The sequence below is a fragment of the Apium graveolens genome, chromosome 2 (assembly GCF_009905375.1).
Source record: "Apium graveolens cultivar Ventura chromosome 2, ASM990537v1, whole genome shotgun sequence".
In the NCBI taxonomy this organism is placed as follows: Eukaryota; Viridiplantae; Streptophyta; class Magnoliopsida; order Apiales; family Apiaceae; genus Apium; species Apium graveolens.
This window is the reverse complement of record NC_133648.1, coordinates 120529584-120545657: the sequence shown is the minus strand read 5'-3', so window position 1 is coordinate 120545657 and position 16074 is coordinate 120529584. Positions and strand designations below refer to the sequence as shown.

General features: G+C 30.1%; 1 long non-coding RNA gene across 1 annotated transcript; it reads right to left on the bottom strand.

Annotated features, from left to right (window-relative positions):
* Positions 1–1284: 1284 nt before the first annotated feature.
* Positions 1285–3567, bottom strand: LOC141706062 (uncharacterized). Its single transcript, XR_012568605.1, has 4 exons — positions 3374–3567; positions 3154–3269; positions 1817–1882; positions 1285–1717 (listed from the first exon to the last, which is right to left on the bottom strand). It is a non-coding gene; the product is annotated as an uncharacterized LOC141706062 (long non-coding RNA).
* Positions 3568–16074: the final 12507 nt, after the last annotated feature.

Below are 16074 nucleotides of genomic sequence, written 5' to 3'. Positions count from 1 at the left end.
CCACTGACTCTACTCAAGTTAAAGAAATAAACACTGAAATTCAATCGGTCTCAACTCCTAATATTACTCATATTAAAGACATATCTAAACAACAAGTAAAAGCTAATTCCTTAAATTCTGATAAGTCTAATATTTTTCTTGCTGACAAGAAGAAGTTGTTATGGAGCAGCAAGACACCAGCACCCAATAGAGATTCCTTAAAGATCATCAAGAAAATTTACGGTGGAAATACTCAACTAGGTACCTGGTAAAACTGGTGGTATGGGCTATTCAAAATCTGAGACTTATCATGGTAAAGCATTGAAAATCAAAGACACCAGTACACTTAATGGAATAGGTGCTGATATAAGGCTTCAGGACTGACAAAAATTATCTCTTTGACCGGAATTATATGAACTATAAGTTAAATGTTAGTTTTATTAAAATTCTTCTACAAGTGTTTGATGGTCTACAGTCAAGAAGATAATGTAGGAAAGTTGAAGGCAGTTTCACGTGTTATGTTGAAGAGGTAGAGGCTTCATCATGTTTGTTAAGTAATTTCCTCTGTGCAGATTTGCAAAGTTTTTGCTGTAAAATCAGGATAGAAATGTCTAACTTACACAGAGCCTTATGAAAGTATTGGAATGACTGAAGTTTTATTTTAAAAATTTATGAATGATTGTGATAGGCATAACACTGCAAGATCCTAAGAATATTGTGTATCTAAAAACATACACGAAGAAATATTTACACATACATTGCAGGAGGCGTGTTAAAAAAGTATTTGTATGTGCGGTAGTAGTGTTATTATTATTTTTGTTATTACCAAGTCACATATCTGTGGTAGCTTTACTATCAGAAACAAACAAGTTAAATATATACCCAAATATAATTTTGTATTTGAACTTCATAAATTCTTTAGCTTTCTTGTGACATTTATCACTAAGAGATATCAGTGGTCTTAACATATAGTTCTTTTTCATGCACTTTAGGCACAGTCACAGTAAGTACCCCATTCATAGTCACATCTTTCAGTTCATCAATATTAAAATTCCCTAGTCCCCCGAACCTTCTTACAAAACTACCAATACACTCTATGTGATGCCACTTTCATACTTTTACTCTATCTTTCCACTTCCCTCCTTACTAAATTAAAGATTATGCCATCATCATCTTTTAGCAAATCATCAACACCATATTTTTGAGAAACAAACAATTACGTAACACAATATCCAATTGCTTAATATTTAATTTAACACTATTAAATACAAAATTTAACAAAAATATAAAAAAATCCGAGCCTAAATAAGATTAACCCCAAATGTTTAGTTGGGAAATAATAATCGATAAAGGTAATGTTGATACATCTGATATAAGTTTTGAGCTCAATATTTCGGTTCCGATATGCAAAATAAGTAAAAAGTACTATAAGTGTTGGAGAGAATTCCATACTGAGATATGTAATTTCCAAGAAAGGTGAAATTGTTATCATTTCCTCTGATGAAGAGGAAGACTTAGTTGTAGAGAGAGATTATAAAGGAAAAGGGAAATAAACTGAGAATGAGGTCAGTTTTGGAAAAAATGCTAGATAGATAGAATGAGGAAAAGTTGAAAAGGATTGTTGAGGACCTAAGGCAAAGAGAAATGGAGATAAGAAATTTGCTCATCATGAATTTGAACCTCTTTTAGAAGAAGATGGTTACAGAGTCTTTAGAGAATGAGCATAATCTTTGCCTAGCTGCACCAAACATGAATAGAATCAATCATTAATCTTGTAAATATTTTGTAAGTAACTATTATTAAATTTTTTGATTATATAAAGGTAAAAGAAAGGTACCTTAGAACCTCAGAGCAGCTTAGTTATCCCTTTCAAGTTTTTATGGAGTATTTTCTTCATTGTTTACTGCAAGTATAACATATATTTATGACTTGGAACAAAAACATATTTTTAATTGACATTTGGCATATCAATTTTGATAGATATTTAAAATTTTTGCTAATATTTTGGTGAGAAAATTTATTTTGAAACAGATGAAAATCTTCGGATGGGATCTAGGTATAGGGGAACTGCTCATTGAATATGAGACAGTTCATATCTTGTTATATCATTTCTCGAATCAAAACTATAAACTAATCATTTATCTTTGTATCAAACACAAATAAATTAGATATAGGTAGGATTTGACCGAAGTTCCCGATTTCAAGAATGAGACCGTTGAAGAGGGCAACAAAAATGGTTATATGGCTGTAAAGGAGTAAATGACTACACCAAACATATACTTATATATTTACAAATGTTTCTAAAATTGTATAATACTGAAAAAAGTTATAGTTCATAATATACATACATACATACATAGATAAATATAATTTTAAACCACTCGATAAATTATATCAGTTTAATTTATGCATCGATACGCAAGTTTGGGATGAAAAAATCACCATATTTTTTAAAAACATTTGTAATTAAGTTTTCTTTTTCGTACCAAAAAAATCACAGAGATCTTCATGAATAGCAAAAAATGAAAACTTACATCATAAATTTTTTAAAAATACTCACAACCCCCAACTAGTTTACTATAATTATTTCCATTACTAATATTTTCAACTTCTTCTTGGTTATAAAGAAATTTTTCACCTGCTACCTATATTAGTTTAACGAATTACTTTAATTGTGTTAATTTATTGGTAATAATTTTATTACGGAGGCAAGGATATTTCTCGAGAAAAAAATATATTCAAATATAAAATCACACAATTATAATAATTGTGCAGTTTTTTGTGTAACTACATATGTATTCTTGTGTTTTTGAACAGAAAATGATCAATCTCGCTACTAAAACATCAAAGCAAAATTTCTTATTATTGTTTATCTCTTTATTATGTTTATTTGCAAAATCTACTTCTTAAACATATATGATTTTCATATGTTGTCGTAGTTATCGTAAATACTTTTAGCATGCACTAAATTTTTTATTTAATTATAGTCGATATTTTCCAAATTGAATTGTGTTAAACATTATATCAAAACTCTTTTAATTTTATCTAGAATCTATCAATTTTGAATTATTTTTGAAAGAGATAGGGGTAAAATAAATCAAAACAAGAATAAACATTGAGGTAGAGATATAACAAATCAAAATAAAAATAAACGGTGAGAAAGATATTATATACCTTTTAATCACCATGACTATTCATCATTATCTTATTTGGAACTGTGTTGTTATCATACAACCGCCATAGTCGCTCATGTAATTCTCTTCATATGCCATAATTCTCTTATCTCGACACTGTTGTAAAAATATTTGTTGTAATATTTTTTGAAAAAGATATATGTTTTGAAAAAAGAATAATATTTTATAATTTTTAAAATCCGAAATTAAAATGAGTGTACCGGATTATTCTGGGATGGGTCAGGAATCATGCTTCGTTAAAGACGTTTATGGCTATGTCCAAAATCAATCACATTTATCACGTCGCTCCCAGGAATAAAAAAGCCAAAAAGAATGATTCTCTATGATAAAATTTTGCACCTCAAATATATCGCTTGATATACAACTCTAAAATGAAAAGCTGCTAAAAAAATAATGGAGAGAGGGGGAGAGAGGGGGAGAGAGAGAGAGAGAGAAACATTTTTAGAAAAAATGGTGTCTCTTGGAAATCACCTCAATATATAAGATTAAAAAGTGTGTCTAGATTCAATGAATGAGACACAAAGGAGAAAGATAAGGACTACAGGACAAGCTTTCATTCACTGAAGCCTCCCATCACTCGCCATCCATAACCCAGCCGTTATACATTAAACTTGGACAAGAATTTGAAATCAAAAACAAATTCTAGTGTATCAATTTTGATCTTGCAATATAATAATACAATAATCCTATGTTATTTTTTATAATAATTCACACAAAAATAAATCTCAACAAATCCCCCATTCATATATATTTTTTTTAAAATAAATGGTGAATTTTGAACAATATTCAGAAATCATAAAGTTGTACATGAGCAAAGGTGACTTCGAACTTGAACCTTTGCGTAGTAAGTAAGATCTGAGTTAAGAAAAATCGTTCTAGAGTCTTGAACTCTATTTCAGACATCAAACCCCGTACAACTTTTTAAGGTGTAGTCAAGTAGCACGTGCATTATAGGCCATTCCCTTCTGTCACATTATTTGAACACTCTAGAAATTAATGCCCATAGTTCTATAAGAAGCGGCCACCCACCTCTACATTCACATCAGTTAGTCTATCAAGAGTGCTCCTAAAGTTAGGTTCTACGTTTAACTAGAGTATAAAATTCATTAAAAGTTTTAAGAAACACAATCTTTTATCATTTTAGAGAACATACATTAACAGTGTAATATTATATCGCATATCACTTCATGACTTGTTATTACAATATTAAACCTATTTCTTGGGATCTCTAGTTAGATTGGGTTACCATCACGAGTGACCACTCTTTGCATGCAATTGTCCCATATTAATCAAAATTTTATAGAGTTTCTCTCTAGCTAATCATTTCCCCAAAAGATCTGGAAAATTATTATTTGACCTTATGTGACACTATAACAGCTCCTTTAGAGAGATATTCTCCGATAGTGTTGTGCTTATAACGTATTGTCATTTCTTAATGTGACGCCCTCCAAATCCGGGTCAGAGATTTGGGGTTCACAACATAAACACACACAATATAAACATGTATATGAAATAATATATACAATGACCCTATACCACACATCTACGGATTGCAACAAGTTAAAGTATAAAACAAGCTACAAACTTAACTTATATTACATCGTACTAAATCCTAACTAGTTTAACTTACAACTGATAATAAAACATTCTTACAACTTGCAACACTAAAAACTAAAGCATAAAGCTCCTGCTAGCTAGTTCCATCACTCAACCTGGAATCCTAGCTGAAACACTGGTCTGGGGATCCTCGCTCCCAACGGTTTTCTTCTTAACTGGAAAAGAACATAAAAAGGATCGCAAGAGTGAGTTGACTAGATCATCAAGTTATATAAACAATAAATGAGGTTAAACAATGATCAAATAAAATGATTCGGAGGAATCAAGTTTCTTGATAATCAATTATTAGAATTGGATATTCACTTTTTAATTTTAAAAATCAAAGTTAGGCTGCTGATCAGTCATGCACTGACCCCGAGCAAGACACATAGCTCTGCTCTATATACTGGATCCAAGGAACATATTGGCCTAACATGACCACGAATCTGATCCATATTTCGAAAACTATTCAATTCTATAACAATTCAACATGATAAATAATGTAATTGAATAAAATATGATCATAATCAACATTGATAATACATTTGTCTCAAAGCAATATTGTCATTTATGAGTATCACAAAGGTATATCAAGGTATATATGAGGAATGGCTTCAAGCCTGTAAAAGAACCAGGTAATAGATGAACAATGGTTTAATGGTTATACAAGGTTTGGTTCTATGATGTTACTACGTATTGTAGAATATATAAGTTTCTGTATGTTCAAGAAATTCTGATTCAGTGTTTGGTTTATGGTGTGAATGTATTTGTGGAGTAGTATCATGTTGATGTGGTTCAGTATCTGGGAATTTAACAATCAATGGTTCACAATGAGTAGGGCTTACAGTTCAAGTATCAAATGATCTAATAAGGGTTTATGGTTAAGCAATTTAAGTATAACATGCTACTTTATGATATAACTCTCTCATATTCAAAGAACTTGTAATGTAAAACAAGAACTAATTAGGTTACTTGTAAAATATCTCAAGAAAGGTTCAGAATAAACTTGCCTTATCTCAACTGATTTCCAACTTCACCTGCACTCGTCTATCGGTTCTACTCACTGATCACTTGCTTTCCATTCTTACGTCTCGCTTCCTCTTTTAGACATCACAAGTATCTATCAATACTCCATCTCATATCATTCTAATCGTCACACAGACGTCACAAGCTTCTATCTACCATTCGTTTCACCCAAATCCAATTTACGGATTAAAAGTTATGACTAAAACAGTCAAACAATGAGCACATAGGCATATAACACATAAATCAGATATCACATAGCACATAACACGTAAGGTATTCCATAAAAATAATTTTTGAAAGAAGGTTCGGGGTTAAAATGATTTTTTTGGCATTTAAATACGAAGTTTTGAACATTTTTCGGAATTAAAACGGATAAAAGAATCATTTTATAAATAAATAACAAGATTAGAATACCCGAATTTGGCTTTAAAACCATTTATAAATAATTATTAAGCATTAATCATAATTTAGAAAAATATTTTAAAGCTCGAAACTATTTTCTAGAATTTTTAAATTCATAAGAATAATTAAATCCAATTAAATATTCAATTAAACTTAATTAATAAATAACTAAATTATTTAATCAATTAATATTTAAATTAATTGACCAACTAAATAATTAGTTATTAATAAGAATTAATTATTTAATTAATTTAAATTTATTTCTGATTTTTAAAAAATTAAAAATAAATTATGGAATTAAAATCAATAATTAAAAATAATTTTTGAAATTAAAGAAATAGATTTTTGATTATTTTTAAAGTAAAAATCCAGAAACAAGTTTTCAGAAATCAAATTGGGGCTTTGCCGGTTCCGGCCAATTGCCGATAACCATCAAAATGGCTTGGTTGGTCCAGTTTTTCATTCCAAAAACATTGAACACACACCTAGCTTCACAGAGGAGTCAACATCAACATCAAACGACGTTCCCAGTGCAAAATACAGTGAAAATCACCATAAAAATCGGCGAACTCGAGGTTTTCCGGTGACTCGATCCCGGAACCCTTTGGCATTCAAACCAACATCAATCGATTCCTTTTTACACGATCTACAAACTGGTACCAATCAATTTTACTAATAACCCTTAGAACATAAACCCCCAATTTTCAGTTAAGAACATTCAAAGAACATAAACCCTAATTTCTACAATCAGAGAATCAAACACAGATTTCTCTATGGCATGAAGCTCAAAATCAGTCATATGATAGATCAAATTGACCAGAATTCAAATATCTACAACATGCAATCATCAAATCATATCAAACACCTCCAGATTTTAAAAACTTATTTTAATCCAATTAAATTCAAAATTAAATAAAAATATAAAAAAATACCAGATGATTCTGCAGTTGTATTGTTGATAAAACTTGAATGTACTCGTCGAGAGCTTCATTTTGGTTACTCGTACGCCAAGATCGGATTTCGGTAACACCTTCGAATCATCGATTGATTATGAAGAACACGATGAATATTTAGGTTTTCTCTGGATAATTATATAATTTTACTGTTTATTTATATTTATCTGTACAAAATAACATACGGAAACCGCTATTTATATTTACGGAATATTGGTACCCCGTTGGATCATATCGGATATAAAACTAGAATACCTAATAGCTAAGTATTAATAAAACTAATCCAATTCGGTACCGGTTTAGGATAAACATCAAAACCGGGTTTTTAAATAAGGTTTTGGGGTTCCGAGATTTTGGTTATACGTACTAAGAGAAGATAATAGTATTTTAATCAAAATATTTCGTATATCGAAAATATCTAGTTTACCGGTTTACCAGAACGATTAAATAATATCGTAAAATTTGTACTGGGAATCGTATAGGTAAATCCGTACTCTGGAATGAAAAAGTCAAAACAGGGAAAATGCTTGGAATAATCATATTAGGCTAGAAATGAGTTTTCCTGTAACTTCCGGGTAGTAAAAACGTAAAAACCTTTGAAGTTGGATGATTTTGGATTAATCAAAATAATTATGAATTAAATTGAAAAATAATTAATTAAATCTATAAATCCATTATAAAATCAAATAATGACATATAAATTATTAGAAAAATATCAAAATATTCTATACCTCATTTTGGGAATATAAGAATTAAAAATTCATAAATTTTATCACATATAAACAGGAAACATATATACCAATTAACACATAATTCACCAAAATTCATATAATAATCACATAATATTCATTTATTGACAGAAATTATACACGATATGTCCCATATATTACATCTACCTTTAAAATAACAGTTCTAAACTTTATCGATAGCCGTGATACTATTGCAGTGGATCAATATAGACGGAACCGGTTTTTCCCGTAAAGGGATCACTGGTAGCAATTTTCTTCACCAACTTTCTGCTTCACTAACAATCTATGGCTAATCCTATCAATTCTGCTTCCATTATAGACTCAACTAAGATAGTATGTCTCTTTGATTTCCAAGAAAAATCACAACCAGCTATATTAAAAATATTCAAACTTTTTTCCTTGGAGTCTTCCAACAAGGTATTCATGTCAATATCATTATATCCTTCAAGAATAGTGGGAACCGTTTCAAAGTGTAATCCAAAGTTCATTGCTTTCTTAAGATATCTCATGACTCCCTCAATAGCATTCCAATGCTCCATAATAGATCTACTGGTAAACTTACCAACAATGCCACAACACAAGATGTAACATTCGGGACATAGCGTATAATTATCTTTATCAATAAATGATTATTATGTGATTATAATGTGAATTTTTGGTGAATTATCTGATGATTGATAATAATATTTGGATGTTTGTATATAATAAAATATGAGTATGTTAATTTTGAAATGTCCAGAATAAAATATAGATAGTTAAGGTATTTTTCTGGTGATTTTTGGAGTGTTATATGATTTTATAATGATTTATGAATTTATTAATTATTTTCTGAATAATTACAAAAATGATCTATAAAGCCGGGAATCGTCCACCTTTAACCGTTTTTACGTTTTTACAACCCAAAACTCTTCTAAAAACTCATTCATAACCTAATCTGGTAATTCCAGACATTTTCCGTGTTTTAACTTTTTCAATCCGGATTACGGTTTGACCTGGGTGCGGCCCGACGCAAGATTTTCGATACAATAATCATTTCAATAAATCAACAAAACCCATATTCTCAAAAGACGGGATAATATTACATTATTTTCGTATAAAGTGTTTTATAAAAGCCCGGTTTGGATAATTATCCAATATGGGTATCAAATTCAGATCGTTTTTGCAGTTACTTAGCGGCTAAGTAACTAATTTATCGATCCAATATGATCCAAAATGAACCAATATTCCATAAATATAAATAGCCTTTTTCTTATTTCATTTTATTCATATAATCATAATCAATCAGTAAAAATATTAGAATAAATATAGAAAAAAATCAGAAAATTGATTTGGGGGTTAGGGTTTGTGTTCTTGAGTTCTTGGGAATCAATCAAATGTTTAAGGATGATTTTGATCTCTGTTTTCGATGCTCAAATATCCAATTCGAAGCTTGTGATGAGCCCTATTATTTCCTACCATCAAATTCAATTTTTGGTAAGGAATCGAAAATTTCGATTTCTAGGGTTCGTCGAATTATTTGGGGGGTTTTGATTTATAAATCGTTGACCTGTTTTGATGATCTATATAGTTTTATTCGATTGTTTAAAGTCAATTAGCATATGAATTTTTTATGTTTGATTACGGGAATCATTCAGTCGATTTCTTGAGTTTATTGTTTTTATTTTTAGAATTTTCGAGTTATGTGTTGATTGATTGTTAGTTTAGATGATATGAATAGATTACAAATGTTCTTAACCTTGTTTTTGTACCTTCAGTGTTGATTTTGGTTAAGAAATCGCGGATTTCGCGATTTGTCCAGAGTTTTTGAGCGACTGGTTCGATGGGGAACATATTTGAGTTGTCCAGGGGATCGAACGTTGTGTTTGTGACACCGATGGAGACTGATCGGAACCCAGCTAGAATATGCGTTTTTCCAGATTCTGGCGACATGTTCATACACTGCCGATCATCTTCAACCTCTGCCCCACCGTTTGATCTTCCTATCTTCAAATTAATTTCAGAAACTTGTTTCTGGAATTCGATTTTTTGAAAATAATTCGAAAATCATTTATAAATTCTAAAATGTTTTAAAATTCAAAATTAATTTAGTTAATTATTTAAATAATTAACTAAATTATTTTACTTCCAAAAAATTATTTTCTTTATTATTTCCAAAAACATTTAAAATTTGATTTAATTATTTATAATTTATTTTAGTTAATTAATTATTGATTTAGTTAATTGACTAATCCATTTAATCAATTAATTTTATCCATAAATAGTTTAATAAAATATAATAATTTATAATTAAGCCAAATAATAATTTAAAAATCATTGAGAGCTTTTAAAAATTATAGAAACGCATTTAAAATTCAATTAATATTATTATTAATTGAATTATTCTTATTTTACTCATAATAAATAGTCCGTTCGTCCGTTTAATACGAAACGAACGCGTCAAGACTCGGAAAATTATTCTGCTTCTATTAAAAATACGTTCAAGACCTAAATTATTTTATATCAAAAGGTCGCTTGTTTTACGAATCATTCTGAGACAGTTATTGATCGATAAATACTATTTTTGAACCTATTTCAATTCTAAAAGTATAGAGACCCATCTTTTGGCAATTCAACTTATGTGTTACACGAATTATGTGACTATGTGTTATATAAATAACATAATTACATGCCTTATGTGTTTACGTGTTATGTGAATTATGAGTCCACGTGTCTTTTAAACGTTATCTGATTAAAACATGATCCTTATATGTTATTATCGGGCGGGTAGACGATAAGGATAAGTGTTTAGACTAGACAATCATATATTGTCAGTTAATTGAATGATATCTTTTCTGATAGATACGCATAGTGCGAGGCATTCAAAGCCAAACATAGATTGTAAAAGTAAATCTTGATTATTGTAGTAATGAAACGAGTGGATTCAGAATAGAGATAGACCTGAAATGGTGAATGATAAGAAAGGTCAAGTGGTCTGTCAATGGAAATACAGACACATCAGGACTGAGTTATATGGCAAATAGTTAAAGATCAGAGGTTTATCAATTGAGGCAAGTATTCCTAAACTTTCTTCTAAAATACTGCAAATATTTTTTCATTCCTATTCTAATTTCAGAATAGTTAAATGTTTTTATATTTCACTACAATTACTCTTGTTTATGCAAGTACCTTTTTGATCTTGTTCCTTGATTATCGATTGATCTCTTGAGCAAATACCCATTCTTTCGGGTTATTTGCGAACCCTGAATTGGGATGTTTTGAAATCAAAATGATTTGACATTAAAATACTCCACTGACTGGATGGTTACGATGCGGGCCAGGAATGAGCTGGACCCTAAGGGCCAGAGATGGCCGGTCCCTTGATTATTAGGCCATAGTTGTTTGGGTACCCCATATGTTGGTGGGTCTATGCAGTTGGGTATAGATCTGCACTATATCCTGACTGATCAGCAGGTTATAGTACATATGTTGGTTTCTAGTGTCCAGTCTAATTTATTATTGATCGCCATTAATGGCATTCCTTCTTGAATAATTTATGATTATAAAATCAAACAAAGATTTGATTCAAAGAGATGAATCAGTGAAACGTTCACTGTTCTTTTACAGAAAAATGTGATTTATGATTATAGGTCAATGAGGGCCGATTTTTATTCGCTCAACTGTTTTAAATAAATAAAGATGTTCTAAATTCATTCAAAAATCAATTCCAAAAGTTTCTTTGATCTGATACCTGGAAACCATTTATGATACTTGCTGGGAATTTTTGGCTCACTCTTGCTTTGTGAAATCCTATTTCTTTTAGTATCAAATGAAGGCAAAAGTGAATAGCTTTCAATAGACAGCAGAAGTGAAGAGATTCCAGCTAAAGGGAATTTGGAGGTGTCAGAGTGATCAATACGAGGAAATTAGTAAAGAGGTAATGAAATTGTATTTAGTTATTGTAATTTTGGAAGGTTAGATTCTTGTTTCATACCATAACCTGTAAGCGATCCGGAATAATGAGGGGTTATCCGTATATTTGATTTAATATACGGGTTTATATTATTTAAAGTTGTTTAGTGACATCCAATCCTGACCCCGACTTGGGGGTGTTACACAAGCTACGTTTGGTCTAGTAGCATCAGCAGAATATCTAAGACTACTAATGATACTTCCATTTTCTTATTATCTTATACCATCACCTTCATTTTTAAATAGCTTAACACTGGGGTTATATGGTGTATTAGCAGGCTTACAGTCAAAGTAATTATATTTCTTTAAGATCTTTTCTATGTATCGAGATTGATCTAAAGAAATCCCATTTTTTAACTTAGTAATCTTGACACCAAGAATTACACTTGGTTATCCAAGATCTTTCATATCAAAGTTGGCATTCAACAATGATTTCATATTATTTACTGCATGAATATTTGAAACAAATATCAACATGTCATATACATATATGTTATATATGTAGATTATGGCGGAAATGTTATTTCTGAATTTGTAATACATGCATTTTTCACTTTCATTGACTCTAAAGTCATCCAACATGATAATTATATCAAAATTTTCATTCCACATAGTAGGTGTTTTTTAAGTATAGATATACTTACCTAGCTTGCACATCTTCTCCTATCACATATTAGAAAACCTCGGTTGATCCATGTAAATTTCATTCTCTAGTTCACGGTATATGAAGGTAGTCTTAACATCCATTTGGGGAATCACTAGATTATGGATAACAGCTATAAAAATTAAAATTCAGATAGAAATAATCCTAGAGACTGGTGAGAATGTGTCAAAAAAATCCACATTATCTTTCTTTTTAAAGCATTTGGCTATTATACGAGCCTTGTACATTTCAAAAATACCATAAGGTCTTAACATCTTCCTAAAGATCCATATACATCCTATTGACTTTCATCCAGGAGGTAAATCAACCAATTTCCAAGTCTTACTGCTTCTCAAAAATCCATCTTATCATTAATTGCTTCTTGCCAAATATCGTCATCTAAAGAAGACATGGCTTATTTAAAACTAGTATAATCTTTCTCCAGATTATAAGCATAAAAATCAGGCTAAAATCTTAGGCGACTCTACCTCTCTTGCTCCTTCTTAGTTCAATTTCTAAATCCTCATTATGTTCTCCTTTAATAAAAGAGTAATACTCGTCGATGCACCCACACTATTCCTTATTTAAATAGAAACTTGTCTTAATAGAGATCAGCATCAACTGATTCTACTATAACTCGTGTATTTAAATCAAAGAATATTTAATTTTGATATCAAATCCATATATCCAACAAATACACACTCATAGGCTCTACTAGCAAGTTGAAGCCTTTTGGGATTAGGATTCAAAACATAAGCTACGCAACCCCGAGTCTTTAAGTAGGAAATATCCAGTTTTCAATGCTTAAACGTCTCATAGGGAGTTATCATATTTCTAGATTTCGATATTTTATTGAGTACATGACACAACGTTGGTATGTTTTCTCCCCACCAGTGAGATGGAGCACCAGAATTGAGCATAATGCAAACTGACAACTTTGTTAAAGTTTTATTTTTTATCTTGACTTTAACGTTCATTTCTAGTGAACAAGGAATAGTTTTCTCATGTACAATTCCATGACAGTCATGATATTTGGTAAATATCTTTGATTCATGCTCTTCTCATCTATCATTACGAAGACTCTTGATAGTCTTCTTGGACTAATGCTCTACTCGCAAATAACTTTAATATGTGAGATTCGCCAGTTTCATTTTTCATAAGATAAAGAAAAGTGTAATTAGTACAATCATCGATAAATGTGATATATTACCTCTTACCATTTCAAGTTAAAACTCCATCTGATTCATGAAAAGACTTTCGTGTTGTGTTCCTATCAAATAATAATATCTAACAAATCCTTCTAACTATGTAGTAGGGTAAGTTATAGTCGATCCCACGGAGATAAAGGTGTCAATCACTAGTAATTCTTGACTTGATTTACCTAAGCAATTTACACAAAAAAAATGAGAGATTGCTTAACTAAATTTATACAAAAGCAATTATATTCTATTAATCAAATAACTAAAAACATCCAGAGTTAAGTATCCCCTCTAGCATGAATCAATGCAATTATGATTTCCCGCCACAAATCAATCATATACTACTCAAGAGGAAAGACGCGCCCTATAAAATACGAATAACCTCTCTCGAGTATTAATGGCTTCTCTAAAATACAGTTAAGCTTATTTTCATGGTATAATGCAAATTAGAGACATTAAACACAACATCCAAACTTCTGAACAATCCGTTCTACCTATTTTCATGGAGAAGTTCATGTACTTATTATGTTAATCACAACCACCTAAGTCCAACTTTCGTTGATAAATAGATATTGGGTTTAAAAATACACATAATCACGTCTGACGTTTAATTGTTAATTAAGAACAACTCAATAAGCAAGAACATGTAATATAACTAAATTGGAGGGATTGGGAAAATCATACATCAATCATAACTAGGGTTCAACTTAGCCATAGATTTAAAATAACTAGATTAACAAAACACATAATAAAGAAAATTAATATCCGCCCTCTTTTATATGTCTTTCTCTGTCTGTATCTATATCCCTATTTATTTATAGTAAAGGTATCCCAAACTGATTCTATTTTTCTAAGAAAATTTCATGGGTGACTTTTTTCAGTAATTCTGGGCAGCACCAGTTTTTATTTGATATATGGACAACTTTATAATGAAAGATAATTCCGTTATCTTCGTTTGGGCTGTTAAATCGTCCAATTCTGAATTCTGGAGCTCAAGATATGGCAAAATCGTAAATTATGTGCATGCAGTTTAACAAATCTGAATTTCCTTATAATAAATCTTCAAATTCAACTTTTATTCTCCAATCCATCAAAGTTTGGGATTTCCTTAATTCCTATAATAAAACTTTAAAATTTAATTAATAAAAATCCAAATCAATGTGAAATATAACAAATTTGAGGAATTAAATCATATAATATATATATATATACTTTATGAATTCACATATATCAGAATGAATTATATTATATGGTTCTATTTGTTTTATAACTACTAACTTGTTGGGAGTTTTTGATTTAAATCAGAGAGAGACAAGACAACTTGGAAAATATTTATAGGTTATTCATATTTATAATGCTTCCAACCTGTTTGGAAAACCTTAAAATATGTGAATTATGACTTAAAATGAATAAGTGCTAAATAAGTGATAAGTTGATAAATACGTATAAGTTATATATGTGTTTGGATAAATTTACTTATAAGTCAGAATTTTCATTACTTATATGAATTAAAATAAATACATATTGAATACAAGTATCTTAATTCTTGAATTTTTAATTAGAAAAATATTAAAAAACATTTTCTAAAATCAAAACTAATAAAAAATCAAAAAAAATTGGAAAAAATTATGTCATTACTAACTTTCAACTTATCAAATTATCAGCTGTAAATTCAACTTATAAGTTGGGTCGACAAATACTAGTCGACAAGTTATGACTTGCTTATAAGTCACTTATGACTTATAAGCCGATTCCCAAAAATGGCCTTCATTTAATAATATGACAAAATCTAGTCTACCGGGTATCGAAATGAGTCAACTGGTAAAAGAAAATAGAAATTTTATTAATTTGAGCATTCAACTTAAGTATTCCATATACGACATACCCGCTTACAAAAGTACCATTTTAAGTATTGGTGTACAAATCTGAACTTATAGTCCAGATAAACCTTTCTTATTAATTAAAAGCCCATACACCAAATTCTTTCGCATCTCTTGAGTGTGTAAGACTTCTTTCAGCAGTAAGGTCTTTCCTGGGGTAAATTTAAGCTCCACAATTCCAATTCCAGCAAAATTGGCGGTGCGGGAATCTACTATATGCAGTTCTGAAGTTTATTCATTCAAGTGCTTTTCATGCTAATACTTGCTAATGTCTGATCAACTTTAGTAGGTTAATGCGTTATTAATGATACTAAAAAGGTTATAGTTAATTGATACAATACTTGAATGGTCCATGATTATACCCATTGTTGATAATTTTGTGACGGTACAAACAAATATTATTACCTTGCATTACAGTATGGAATTGGTGCTTAATTTTATTCTGGAAATTAAATTGGACATAAACATATGTTAGTTTAATTTCATAATTTATATCATAGCGACT